This window comes from Theropithecus gelada, chromosome 19 (genome assembly GCF_003255815.1).
Source record: "Theropithecus gelada isolate Dixy chromosome 19, Tgel_1.0, whole genome shotgun sequence".
Classification (NCBI taxonomy): Eukaryota; Metazoa; Chordata; class Mammalia; order Primates; family Cercopithecidae; genus Theropithecus; species Theropithecus gelada.
This window is the reverse complement of record NC_037687.1, coordinates 11,617,530-11,630,314: the sequence shown is the minus strand read 5'-3', so window position 1 is coordinate 11,630,314 and position 12,785 is coordinate 11,617,530. Positions and strand designations below refer to the sequence as shown.

Below are 12,785 nucleotides of genomic sequence, written 5' to 3'. Positions count from 1 at the left end.
CCAAACAATTCTGTCTCTAGCCTGATCTTCACACATTTTCTTTATATATACGAAGATCTCTGTTGGATATAAAATGCTTTAGGAATAAATTCTTGGTCCTGCGAAGTAAAACTAACACTTAGGGAAAAGTTTAATTTGTTTAGCAAGGCAATTTACTTCTGCGGAAGGGTGCCACTTGTGTCAATCAAGATCACAAGAGCACAGAGAACAAACGTCACCAGGGGGTTTTATGTCCTTAATGCAGTCCCTATCTCTGTGTCACTCCTTCGTGGCCTGGGGTTCGGCCACACAATCTGAGCTGACCCGATTGGCTACTTGTACATATTTTTCTAAATATAGAAGGAGAGGGGAATGTGAGGTACAGAGGTGCAGCGCGTGAGACGTGCAGTTTCAGGGGAACAATGGGTACAGGTAACCAAGGGAACAGATGGGAGTTACTAATGAGAGCTGATGAGAAGGGGCTAGGCTGTTTTACAGTAACTAGGGGCAAGGAGGAACAGGAAAGTTGAGTTTGAGAACAAAAGACAAGGAAGTTAGCAGGCTAAATCTTTGAAAAGAAACTCAGAGAAATGTACTGTGTGTTACAATTCCTCCCTTTTCATTTTCTTATGATCTTTTTCTCTTTAAACTTTTTTAACGTGTTTTGGCTTTGCTGTTTGCTTTGATCTTTTAAAAGGAAAAGCTTACTAGAACAAGGTGGAGGAGAACTAAGGGGGGTTTCAGTAAGTGCTGTCTGTGCAATCCTTTGTATTAGCCTATGGATGCATGCTATGACACAACACCTAACAAGAATAAGTACATCTGTTACGACTGTAAGAGCAGTAAGTATTGAGGCTATGATTCTTTATTTACTGAACTACTTTCCTAGCCATCTTGAAATAGGGTCATTGACTCCAGAATTTTTAGCTAATTCTTTGGATAAAGTGGTAAGTCCTTACAAGGCCTTTGTTATGCTTGCACTGGGGGGCAGTGTTGTTTGGGATGAAGGTACAACATTGGGTTTTAATCATAACACAAACTCCACCTTTTTCGGCTAATAACATGTCTAGAGTCATTCTGGGTTTTTTGTTTGTTTGTTTGTTTGTTTTTTGTTTTTTGAGACACTGTCTCGCTCTGTTGCCCAGGCTGGAGTGCAGTGGTGCGATCTCAGCTTACTGCAAGCTCCGCCTCCTGGGTTCACGCCATTCTCCTGCCTCAGCCTCCCTAGTAGCTGGGACTACAGGGGCCCACCACCACGCCCGCCTAATTTTTTTGTATTTTTTGGTAGAGACGAGGTTTCACCATGTTAGCCAGGATGGTTTCGATCTCTTGACCTCGTGATCCGCCCACCTTGGCCTCCCAAAGTGCTGGGATTACAGGTATGAGCCACTGCGCCTGGCCGAGCCATTCTGTTTTCTTAAGCTATTTGGCTAGTAGGCCTTCATTGGTCAGCTATTCTTTTGATAGCATCCTTGGTGTAATTCATAAACTGCTGCTGATTATAATAGATGTAATTTATCTAAGCTACCTTTTTATTAATAGTTATTCATGGAAATATGGATTTAAATCTTGCAGTTATTTGGTCTCAGGTTTTGAACTTGTTAGGCAACTGCCCGTGGGACTCTAATGGCCTTTATGTAAACTTGAGATTCAAAAGACTTATAAGGGGCTTATTTTATTTTTCGGTGTTGTGGTTTTTCCTCTTATAGTTGATGAAATGCCAGGGTGAAAGGGATCACCAGTTGGACAAGAGGGCCAGTGCCGCTCCAGTTACTTGGCAGAGTGTCCAGTAAAGGTCCACTACAATACCACCATACATCTGCTTGAGGATGACTAAGGGCAGACTGATGGGTAAGTTTTTGGAAGGGCTTAAGCTTATTGCATCTTGTTAAACTTCTAAGGAATGCTAAATTCTCCTTTTGTCGTGAGAGACACGAGGTGAAATTGACGTTGAGGGACGGACACTGAATGGCCTTTGGGGGCTGACCTGCAGGTTGTTGGACTTCAGGATATAGCAGAGAGAGAGCTTGGCATGCTTTGTTGCCCCAGGCTGTGGAATTTTGGAAAAGAGCTACCATACAGCCTATGCCTGGTCAACTGAAGGGCTATCCTAGTGGAAAGGAAACAATCCGGGCCTCTGGTCTGCCATGCGTCCAAGCATAACAATTGCTTTTGTTCAGTGTGCAGACAGAATATTGAATCCATTCCAACCAGGCATTTACATCTTGATATCCTGTTTTAATTGCTAGGGTTTGTCTTAAATCTTTTACTTCTACAATATTTACTTTAGTATTATCATTAGGTAGAAAAGAGGTGGCAGTCTGATTAAAAGAAAGCTTAGAAGGAGAAGAGAAGGAAGGGGGTAAAGAGAATGAAAAATTAATAAAACGCACTTCGGAAGACCTTATGAGGTCTGTGCTGGCCAGTTGGCTCCTATGCTATAGAAGGAACTTAAAGTAGGTTTAGGGTCAGTAGAGGCAGAAATTTGTATGGGATTACATTGATTATACTGGCAATTGGGGGAGGTGCTTTTTTAGTGAAATGAATGTATGGTTTTTAGGATATACAGCCACTTGCTGATGAGGTCTAGCCTTGATATTTGGTTGTCCATAGGACATCATTCTAGCTATGACAGACTTGTTTTCTTATATTTGTTAAGGAATAAGAGTCTTGGGGCCGGGCGCGGTGGCTCAAGCCTGTAATCCCAGCACTTTGGGAGGCCGAGACAGGCGGATCACAAGGTCAGGAGATTGAGACCATCCTGGCGAACACGGTGAAACCCCGTCTCTACTAAAAAATACAAAAAACTAGCCGGGCGAGGTGGTGGGCGCCTGTAGTCCCAGCTACTCCGGAGGCTGAGGCAGGAGAAAGGCGTAAACCCAGGAGGCGGAGCTTGCAGTGAGCTGAGATCTGGCCACTGCACTCCAGCCTGGGCGACAGAGTAAGACTCCGTCTCAAAAGAAAAAAAAAAAGAAAAAAAAAAAAGGGTCTTGGTAGGGGGAGCCTTTCACCTTAAAGGGACAGAGATACTTTTCTGAGGCTGAGACTTGTCTTTGACTTTGGAGATCTTTACAGGGTATGACTAGACATAGCATTAAACGTGATAACTTGGGGTGAGTTTGATTGAGTTACATTAATGACAAGGTGGTCAGCATTACAAGGGGAAAAGAAGAAAGAGTAATAGAATAGATGGAAGAGAGTTAAATTTTTCTTAGCTTTAGTTTGAGGGGGTTTCCAATAATGGCCTACAATTTTGGGGGTGGCGGTGCTTTCTTGACTCGGGTGTGATGGGTCTATCCTTTCTCTGCTGTCCGGACTGCAGTTTCAATGGTGGGAAGTACTAGGCCGGCTCCTCGGGCTGGTGTTGATGTACTGGGAACTCTAGGGGAGGCACCTGCACTGGAAAATTGTGAGTTTTGAGGGAAGAGAAAGTGGAAGATAAACCAAGTATGTAGGAATGTTGGCAGTGGATTTTTTTCTGGTAACTGAAGGTTATTTAACACTTGGGTGATTAACTCTTCATGAATAAGGCTTTGACCTTTATTATTAATTGTCTGAAATTTTCTAAATGTATGAACCACCATAAAGGCGTATTTAGAATCAGTGTAGATTAGAATAGATGGTTCCTTTGCAGGTACTTTAAAGCTTGACTAAGTGCAAACAGCTTACAGATTTGGGTCAACCAATTATTAAACAATTTTAAAAATTTTATTTCTCTAGGGACTTCTCTGTTAATTATTGAACATCTGTTGAATCCTTTTTTCTTTAATCATTTTTGAAGGGGGTTTCTCTTAAGTTTGGCCAGATGTTTGCATGGTAATCAGTTAAATCTAAACATGTGTGCTTCCTTTTTAGATTTGGATCTTCCTTTAAGAAACTTGTTAGGTTAAGCGAATTACTAGTAATGTTAAACTATCATTTTCAACAGAATAGCTTCATATTTATACACATGCAATTCTTTTTTGGTGGTACATTTTAATATAACTGACTTTAAGGAATCAAAGTTCTTTTCTGGTGGATATTTTCACTTTTAACACTGGCCTGACTATAATAAATGCTAGTGGATATATCAGCTGAAAGATTATCTACTTCTTGCTTAGGAAACTTAGCTGCGGGGATGCCAGGCTGCTTGGAGCCATGGCTGAAGCCCCGTATTACTCGACCTTGGCAAAAGTAAGGCAGATATCCTATAATGTAGTTTGCATGGGGCATAGGCTGGGGCCTGGCTCGCATGTCATGCAGAGCCGCCGTCAATACAGTGCCGGGACCGTGGACCAGCCAGTGGGCAGGAGTATGGGCTTTGCCTGCCACAGGGGTGCACTATGGGTCAGACAATGCTAACAACATGTTGCGGCAGATCCTTCATGTTGCTAGCCTGGCAAAAGCCATCTGGTGAATTAGGAGCTTGGAGTTATTTAGGGGAGAGGGACGTAGGCTGGGGAAGAACAGACTTATGGGGCAATGCCTGAGGGGAAGGGTTGGGTATATTAGGTGAGGAATGGTCTAGGGGATCTTGCGTATTGTTCTTTTTGCTAGGAACCCCTGAGCCCCTTCCTTCACTGTCTTTTTCATTCAAGATGGTTCTATCTTAATAGGGCACATGTATAACTAATTTTCCTCCAAAGATTAGTTTTTGACTTGCTTCTTTCAATCCTTGGAGGAGGGGAAAGGACAACTCCTTGCCACTAACATAGGGCATAATCTATTTCTTCTTGGGAGGCAGGTCTTCTACTAGTAACATTTTCTATTAGAAGTTCACAAATCCATCCCTCATTTGACTCAAATTCTGGCCAGAAAACTAAGGGTTCAAGGATTAGTTCTTGAGTCTAAAAGGAACAGCAATATTTTATCATTAATTGCTTTTTCTTATGTTTAGCCTTTTCATTATCTTTCTAATATTTTAACATGAGGTCTAGGGGACTATTGGGGATATCTTTGTTGCTAACTTTATATTTTTTGCTTGTAATATTTCCTATACTGGGTCCTGGCTAGGCTCAATCCCTCGTAATAGGAATCTCTTGCCTGGGGGGCTTGCTGTGGCTCAACCCCTCATATTAGGGATCTCTTGCCTATTTGGGGGGTTCCTTGTGGCTCAACCCCTCATATTAGGGGGTCTTTTGCCTATCCTTCACTGGAAATGTTGCTAAGGCTCAATTCGACTATCCTTTAGCTCCACCTGCTGGAGGTTCGTTGCACTCTTCTTTCGCTTCATCCACTCTGGCTGCTTCCCTCGCAGGTTTGTTTCAGATTCCTCTTAGCATTGATGGCAGGTCAGTATAAACCTGTGACAGGAACCCCGAAGGGCTGCCCTAAGCCGTGTGAGGTGAACACAGAACCGCAGATTGGACCCACTCACTCCGCACAGCAGTAGTGCTTGTTACCATTCATGCACTTTCAACCCCCAGAATGCCCTGCCACACCCCTCCGACTACCAAAGAATTACTTTGTTGCCGATGTTTCCTACCTTGGTGTGTGCACAGAGTTTACCTGGTCCCCGCGGTGTCGCAAGCCTCTCTTCCCCGCGTTGCTGACAGTCCGGGTTTATTCGTCAAAATGGGTGGGTCTCGATCTCCTGTCCCTGAGGCCAACCGCAATGGGGCAGTGGGACGCATCTCCCCAGGGTAGGGTGACCGAGGAACCCTTCCAAAAGGAGAATGGGGATCCCGGACGATCCCCCAGAATTGCTGGATATAAAATGCTCCCGGAATAAATGCTCGGTGCCGTGAAATAAAACCAGCACTCAGGCAAAAGTTTAATTCTCTCAGCAAGGCAATTTACTACCGCAGAACGGTGCCACTTGCATCAATCAAGATCACAAGAGCACAGAGAACAAAGGAGACCAGCAGGTTTTTATCCTTAATGAAGTCCCTATCTCTGTGTCACTCCTTCACGGGCTGGGGTTGGACGGCACAATCTGAGCTGACCCGATTGGCTACTTGGGCTACTTGTATATATTTTTCTAAATATAGAAGGGGAGGGGGACATGAGGTACAGAGGTGGAGCGTGTGAGATGTGCAGTTTCAGGGGAACAATGGGTACAGGTACCCAAGGGAACAGATGTGAGTTACTGATTAGAGTTGATGAGAAGGGGGTAGGCTGTTTCAAGGTAACTAGGAGCAAGGAGGAACAGGAAAGTTGAGTTTGAAAACAAAAGACAAGGAAGTTAGCAGGCTAAATCTTTAGAGAAAAACTCAAAGAAATTCACTGTATCTTACAAATCGGACCCCAGAGGCCCCATGCATGTCAAACCCCAAACACTGCCCAGAAGACAACCCCAGGCTTCAGAGGTACAACACTAGAAAGGACAGAACTCCCACACATACGTGTGCATGTTGGTGTTATGCTTTCCAGGGCTCTTCAGCTTCTTGGAATCCACACTCCTTCTGGAGCTGCTTTCAACAGCTGGAGGCCACCAGTAGGAGAGGGAGGGTTGCCCGGAAGCCCCCTGGAGCTCCCTTTCCCTCCCTTGGCAGGCTCCAGACTGGCCTCAGTGTGGAGTCACCGACCTCGGGCTCTGCTGCCCCCTGCAGGTTATTCAGCTACTTCTCACCCCGTTGATCAGTTCCATGACACAAACATCCTCAATCCCATTGTGTGAATAAGACACCAGCACAGTCCCTGCTCTCCTCCTATATTTATGTATAAAGTGGGGGAGGAAAATTCTAAGATAACTTAAGTGCATTTAAAAGATTTCCAGATCGTGGTGGAGGTGGCAGCTCAGGGACCTACGTTCAATGACACTGCAGCACCTCCAGGCCAGGCTGGTCGGAGAGAGGGTGGAAAGCTGGAGATGGATGTGGATAGGTGGAGGGAGCAGCCCCGGGAACTGGGATCTGCAGCAGCGCGGCTCTAAGGCCCAGAGCCCGGGAGAGCAGAGATGGGGGCTCTCGGGACAGCACATTCGGGGAGGAGAGAGTTGGGCGGTTTCCATGGGACGGGGGTGCTGTGGCAGCTGGTGTGGGCCAGTAGCTATCATAACTAAGCCCGATTGGAACGTGAAAACTTGGATTCCGTGGGAATTTATGAAAAGGAAGGCTCTGATGACAAAGAAGTCATCTATGGGGGGGGGGATGAGGGTCACTGGCAAGCTCGCCCCCTTATGGAAAGAAAAGTGAACACTCAACTACTGCTGCAAAATGGGGTCAAAGGATGAGACTCTCACTGTCAGGGAACAGACTGCTGCAGAAGAGATTGCGAAGACCTTTCGACAACAGCCTGGGAGGCCCAGTGCTGTGGATCATGCCTGTAAACCCAACATTTTGGGAGGCCAAAGTGGGAGGATCACTTGAAGCCACAGGTTGGAGACCACCCTGAGCAGTGAAGTGGGACCCTCCCATCTCCATGAAATTTTTAAAATTACCCAGGAGAAGTGTGTGTACCTACAGTCTCAGCTACTCAGGAGGCTGAGACAGGACGGTCACTTGAGCCCCAAAGTTTGAGGCTGCTGTGACCTGTAAATGGGTACTGCACTTCAGCCAGGCACTGTCTCAAAACAAACAAACAAAATAAAATAAAAATCCTACCAAACTCCCTGGGGAAACGCTGACCCCGTTTGATGATCTAAGTGCAAAACACAGCAGGTGGTGACATTTCCTTATGGACTGGATCATTCTAGCCACTTAAGAGGCTTGGACTATTGAGGATTTACCAGGAGAGATGGCCTCCTTGCAGTCAATGGAAAGGCCCTGGTAAAACCATCCCTTTAAACTTTATCAGATTCATCACGGAGGAAGGGAGGAGGAAAACTTTAACCAAGCTTGCAGCACCTCCAGCATTAATCATTGGGTCAGCTTGTTCTCTGACGTTCCTCATATTTGCTTCATACCTAGTGTCCTAGAACCCCTTAGACCCTAAATGATAGTTCCTGTTAACTGCTCTATAGGTAACAACTTGAACATTAGATATTTTCCCTTTGAATTTCCCTTCGAAATATTTCCTTTTCAGGGCGGGGTGCATTGGTTCATGACTGTAATCTCAGCACTTTCGGAGGCTAAGATTGGGGGATCACTTGAGCCTGGGCATTCAAGAACAGCCTGGGCAATAGAGTGAGACTCCATCTGTACAAAAAATTTAAAAACAGTCAGCATGGTGGCATGTGCCTTTATTCCCAGCTGCTTGGGAGGCTGAGGCAGGAGAATCCCTTGAGCCCAGGAGTTTCTGCAGTGAGCTATGATCCCACCACTGCACTCCAGCCTGGGAAACAGAACCAGACTATGTCTCTTAAAAAACAAAAAAGAAAAAAGAAATCCAGACATTTGTTGGTCTTCAGATTATTGGAGAGCATTATCTGACACTTAGCCCAACATTTGATACCAATATGCAGAATTATTAGAAAGGGGCACTTTGGGACTGGGACACAGCTCTGCAGTTAATGTGTTAGTATGCTGACATATTAACTTCAGCGAGACACGGTCTCAAAAAAAAAAAAAAAAATTCCCACGAAACTCCCTGGGCATGGTGGCTCATGCTTGTAATCCTAGCACTTTTGGAGACTGAGCTGGGAGGACTGCTTGAGAAAAAGAATTAGAGAACAGCCTGGGCAACATAGCATAATCCTGTCCCTATTACTTAAAATTCTAAATAAAAGTCTGAAAAGCAGCATTTCCCACCTACTCTCTCTGAGGGAGCCTTCATCTACATAACAAGGACTCCTTAGCAACACAGAAGGCAAGCTTCTTCCCTTCCTCTTCCCTAATCTGTCTTGCCATTAAACCTGACTTACCCACCAAATCCGGGATTTTTTGGCCAGCCACATCTGCATTCTTTCCTGGCCTCAGAATGGTATATAAGCTTTTTTGTCTTACTGTTGGGTGGGTCTTCATTCTGAAGGCTCCCATATATAAATGTTAAATAAATTTGTATGACTTAATCCAAGTTCTATGATCTGAAAACATTTTTCCTGTCTTTTCACCTTATTTTATAAAAAAAAAAAGTGCAAGAACATACATATCTAAAAATGAGCGTTTTCGTATCTCAGAAATCAAGATATTTTTCATATATAACCAGAAAATGGTATTCGTATTTAATAATGCCCTAGTATCAACACATTGAGGGATATTAAAACATTATTAATAGTGTAAAGCAGAATTCTGGAAGTTTAGCTTTGAATACATTTCATTTTGTCGGTTAAACATTGAAGAGAGTATGTAGTGTTAGGATATGTATTGGTTTTCATCCAGGGTAATAATGTTGGGTGTGTTAGGTCTCCAGGAAAGTCCTTGACCTTCTCCTGCCCTCCTTCCACTCTAATTTAGTTTCCCCACCTTTTTGATTGTGGGTCTTAAAACTCTCCCATGACAGGGTCCCACTGACTTCATGAAGAGTTTTTCCTACGGAGTGTAGCCTTGGAAATACTCATTAGATTCCCCATCTGTAGCTGTGTGTCTGAAGGTAGTTTCAGCATAAACTACGAGTCTGAGGATTGCTTAAATAACTTATTTCTAAATGCTGAAACAAAAATTCCAGATTTCCGGCCGGGCGCGGTGGCTCAAGCCTGTAATCCCAGCACTTTGGGAGGCCGAGATGGGTGGATCACGAGGTCAGGAGATCGAGACCATCCTGGCTAACACGGTGAAACCCCGTCTCTACTAAAAAATACAAAAAACTAGCCGGGCGAGGTGGCGGGTGCCTGTAGTCCCAGCTACTCGGGAGGCTGAGGCAGGAGAATGGCATAAACCCGGGAGGCAGAGCTTGCAGTGAGCTGAGATCTGGCCACTGCACTCCAGCCCAGGCGACAGAGCGAGACTCCCTCTAAAAAAAAAAAAAAAGAAAAAAAGAAAAAAAAATTTTTTTTTCAGATCTCCTTGTCTAACCAGATGCAGAAAAGCATGTTATAGATGAAGCATCAGGACTCAAACAGGCACCAATGTCGCTGACTTCCAAAATTAGTGGTCTTCCTGGCATATGAAGATCCTTTGGGACTGTGCTCCAGTGTCCTCTTTGGGGTGCTCCTTGGGCTCTTTGTGAAGCATCAAGACACCCCCATATCCAGGCCAATGTCAGGCTCTCCACTGTGTCCTGTTCATCACCCTCACCCTGCACTTTCATTGTCACTGTCATTGGCCATTCCAACACTGTGCTTGCATCCTGTGGAAAGTCACATTTGGGATCAAGTGAATTGTGTTGTTTCTACTCTTTGGTGAAAAGTATCAGGGTGTATTTGGCCTTCAAGGGAGAAGGATGAGACAGGGGTTGGATTCAGGTGCATCCAACTCTTTTTTGTTTTTTTTTTTATGAGATGGAGTCTCGCTGCGTCGACTAGGCTGGAGAGTGCAAAGGTGTGATCTCAGTTCACTGTTATCTCTGTCTCCAGGCTCAAGCCATTCTCCTGCCTCAGCATCCTTATTAGCTGGGATGACAGGCACACACCACGATGCCCAGCTAATTTTTGTATTTTTAGTAGAGACAGGGTTTCACCATGTTAGCCAGGCTTGTCTTGAACTCCTGATCTCAAGTGATCCACCCGCTTTGGACTAGCAAAGTGCTGGGATTACAGGTGTGAGCCACCATGCCTGGCCAGTTTTCACTGCCCTGTCTTCCCTGCTCTGAGTTACTTTGTGTGATCTGACAATCAATGATTCCACCCTTCACTGATGTGGATACATTATCTGGGACTGGGTATGTCATCTCCACACACAGACAGGGTTTGGTCAGTGATTGATGCTGCATCCTGTGGTGCCTGGATTTTGAACTTAGGCAGTTTTAAATAAGTGTTTCTGAAGAGCAGCTTCATTGGCACCTTAAAGGAAGTGACTGAATTGGTCTATGCCATTGCATAATATATAAAAGAAACTTTTCCATGTTGCTGTTAACTTTACACTGCTGACATAAGCAGGCTGTTGACAAGTTAGCATCGACAGCACATTATCAGAGAAAGACAGGCTTGTATTTAGACAATTTACACAAATTTTTAGCCTCCTATGACTCAGTAAAGCAATTTGAAAAAATGTAGCTTTATAAGGCATAAACCAATTTATATGTTTTAACTAAGGTACTTTCTGGTAAACAGTGCCCATACATTTTAGGAAATATTTTAGTCTTTAGAGAATAAGTAAGGCAAAAACGGGTCCAGGAGTCTACAGATGACATCACCTCACCACAAGGTCAAGTCTTTTTTTTTTTTTTTGAGACAGAGTCTTGCTCTTGCTCTGTCACCCAGGCTGGAGTGCAGTGGTGCAATCTCGGCTCACTGCAAGCTCCACCACCCATGTTCACACCATTCTCCCGCCTCAGCCTCCCGAGTAGCTGGGACTACAGGCGCCTGCCACCACACCCGGCTAATTTTTTGTATTTTTTAGGAGAGATGGGGTTTCACCGTGTTAGCCAGAGTGGTCTCAATCTCCTGACCTAGTGATCCACCTGCCTTAGCCTCCCAAAGTGCTGGGATTACAGGCGTGAGCCATCTCACCTGGCCCTAATGCCAAGTCATTTTTTGTGTTATTTTTGAGATGGAGTTTCACTGTTGCTGCCGAGGCTGGAGTACAATGGTGCGACCTCAGCTCACTGCAACCTCTGCCTCCTATATTCAAGCGATTCTCCTGTGTCAGCCTCCTGAACAGCTAGGATTACAGGAGCATGCCACCACGCCCTGCTAATTCTTGTATTTTTAGTAGAGATGGGGTTTGATCATATTGGTCAGAATGGTCTCGAACTTCTGACCTCAGCTTCCCAAAGTGCTGGGATTACAGGCGTGAGCCACCATGCCCAGCCAAGGCTAAGTCTTTTACTGTTGGAGAGACACGTCATATACCAGGCGTATGAGACGATGCTCCTCAGTGACCATTATGAATCAGGACAAAAACAAGGGCATTTTGTAACTATATTTCTAAATGTGACAAAGGAAAACATATTTCAAATCATAAACATGACCAAAATTTTTCTCTTCTTACTAATGTGACTTGTAATTCTCATACATCTCACAATCATTTATGGCTTTTGGTCATCTTTATCACTATGGTATATTACATCCTTGCTGACAGCAGGTATGGCACTGCTGGTTTTGGAGAAGGCGGCACTCAGAGGTACGTGAGATAACTATTGGTATTATGACTGAATGAAAAATAGGGTTGCAGCTGGGCCCGATGGCTCATGTCTGTAATCCCAGCATTTTGGGAGGCCGAGGCGGGGCAAACCATGAGGTCTGGAGTTCGAGACCGACCAGACCAATATGGTGAAACCCCATCTCTAATAAAAAATACAAAAAATCAGCCTGGCATGGTGGCGCATGCCTGTAGTCCTAGCTACTCAGGAGACTGATGCAGGAGAATCGCTTGAACCCTGGAGGCAGAGGTTGCAGCAACCTGAGATCATGCCACTGCACTCCAGCCCGGGCGACAGAGTGAGATTCTTTCTGGGAAAAAAAAAAAAAGAAGAAAGAAAGAAAGTAGGAAAGATTGATTAGGGTTAGATAAAAATGTAAGTACCTAAGTATGAAAGGTGAAATTTCCAAAAAAAAAAAGATGCCTGGCATTTTATCCACATGGTTATACTGACTCACAATGTCCAAGTAATAACAATTTAACAGTATAAGGTTGATCTAATACATGACACCAATGGGGTATTATAGCTTCTTAATTATTTAAAAGGAGTAACATTTGTTAGTATACAGTTATTATAAACAGTTAATTGTTTACATTCATTATCTGTATTCAAAGAATCTTGTCAGGTCTGAATGCTTTCCCATACTGTTTACATTCATAGGGTTTCTCTTGAGTGTGAGTCCTTCCATGGATTTGAAGGTGTGAGGCTGATCTGAAGGCTTTCCACATTGCTTACATTTTTTTTTTTTTTTTTTTTTTTTTTTACGG

The 12,785-nt window shown here is 44.3% G+C and overlaps 1 protein-coding gene across 1 annotated transcript in view; it reads right to left on the bottom strand.

Annotated features, from left to right (window-relative positions):
• The window catches only part of LOC112611850 (zinc finger protein 136), a 520,810-nt gene that overhangs the window by 278,205 nt on the left and 229,820 nt on the right, over positions 1–12,785 (bottom strand). The window lies entirely within an intron of this gene.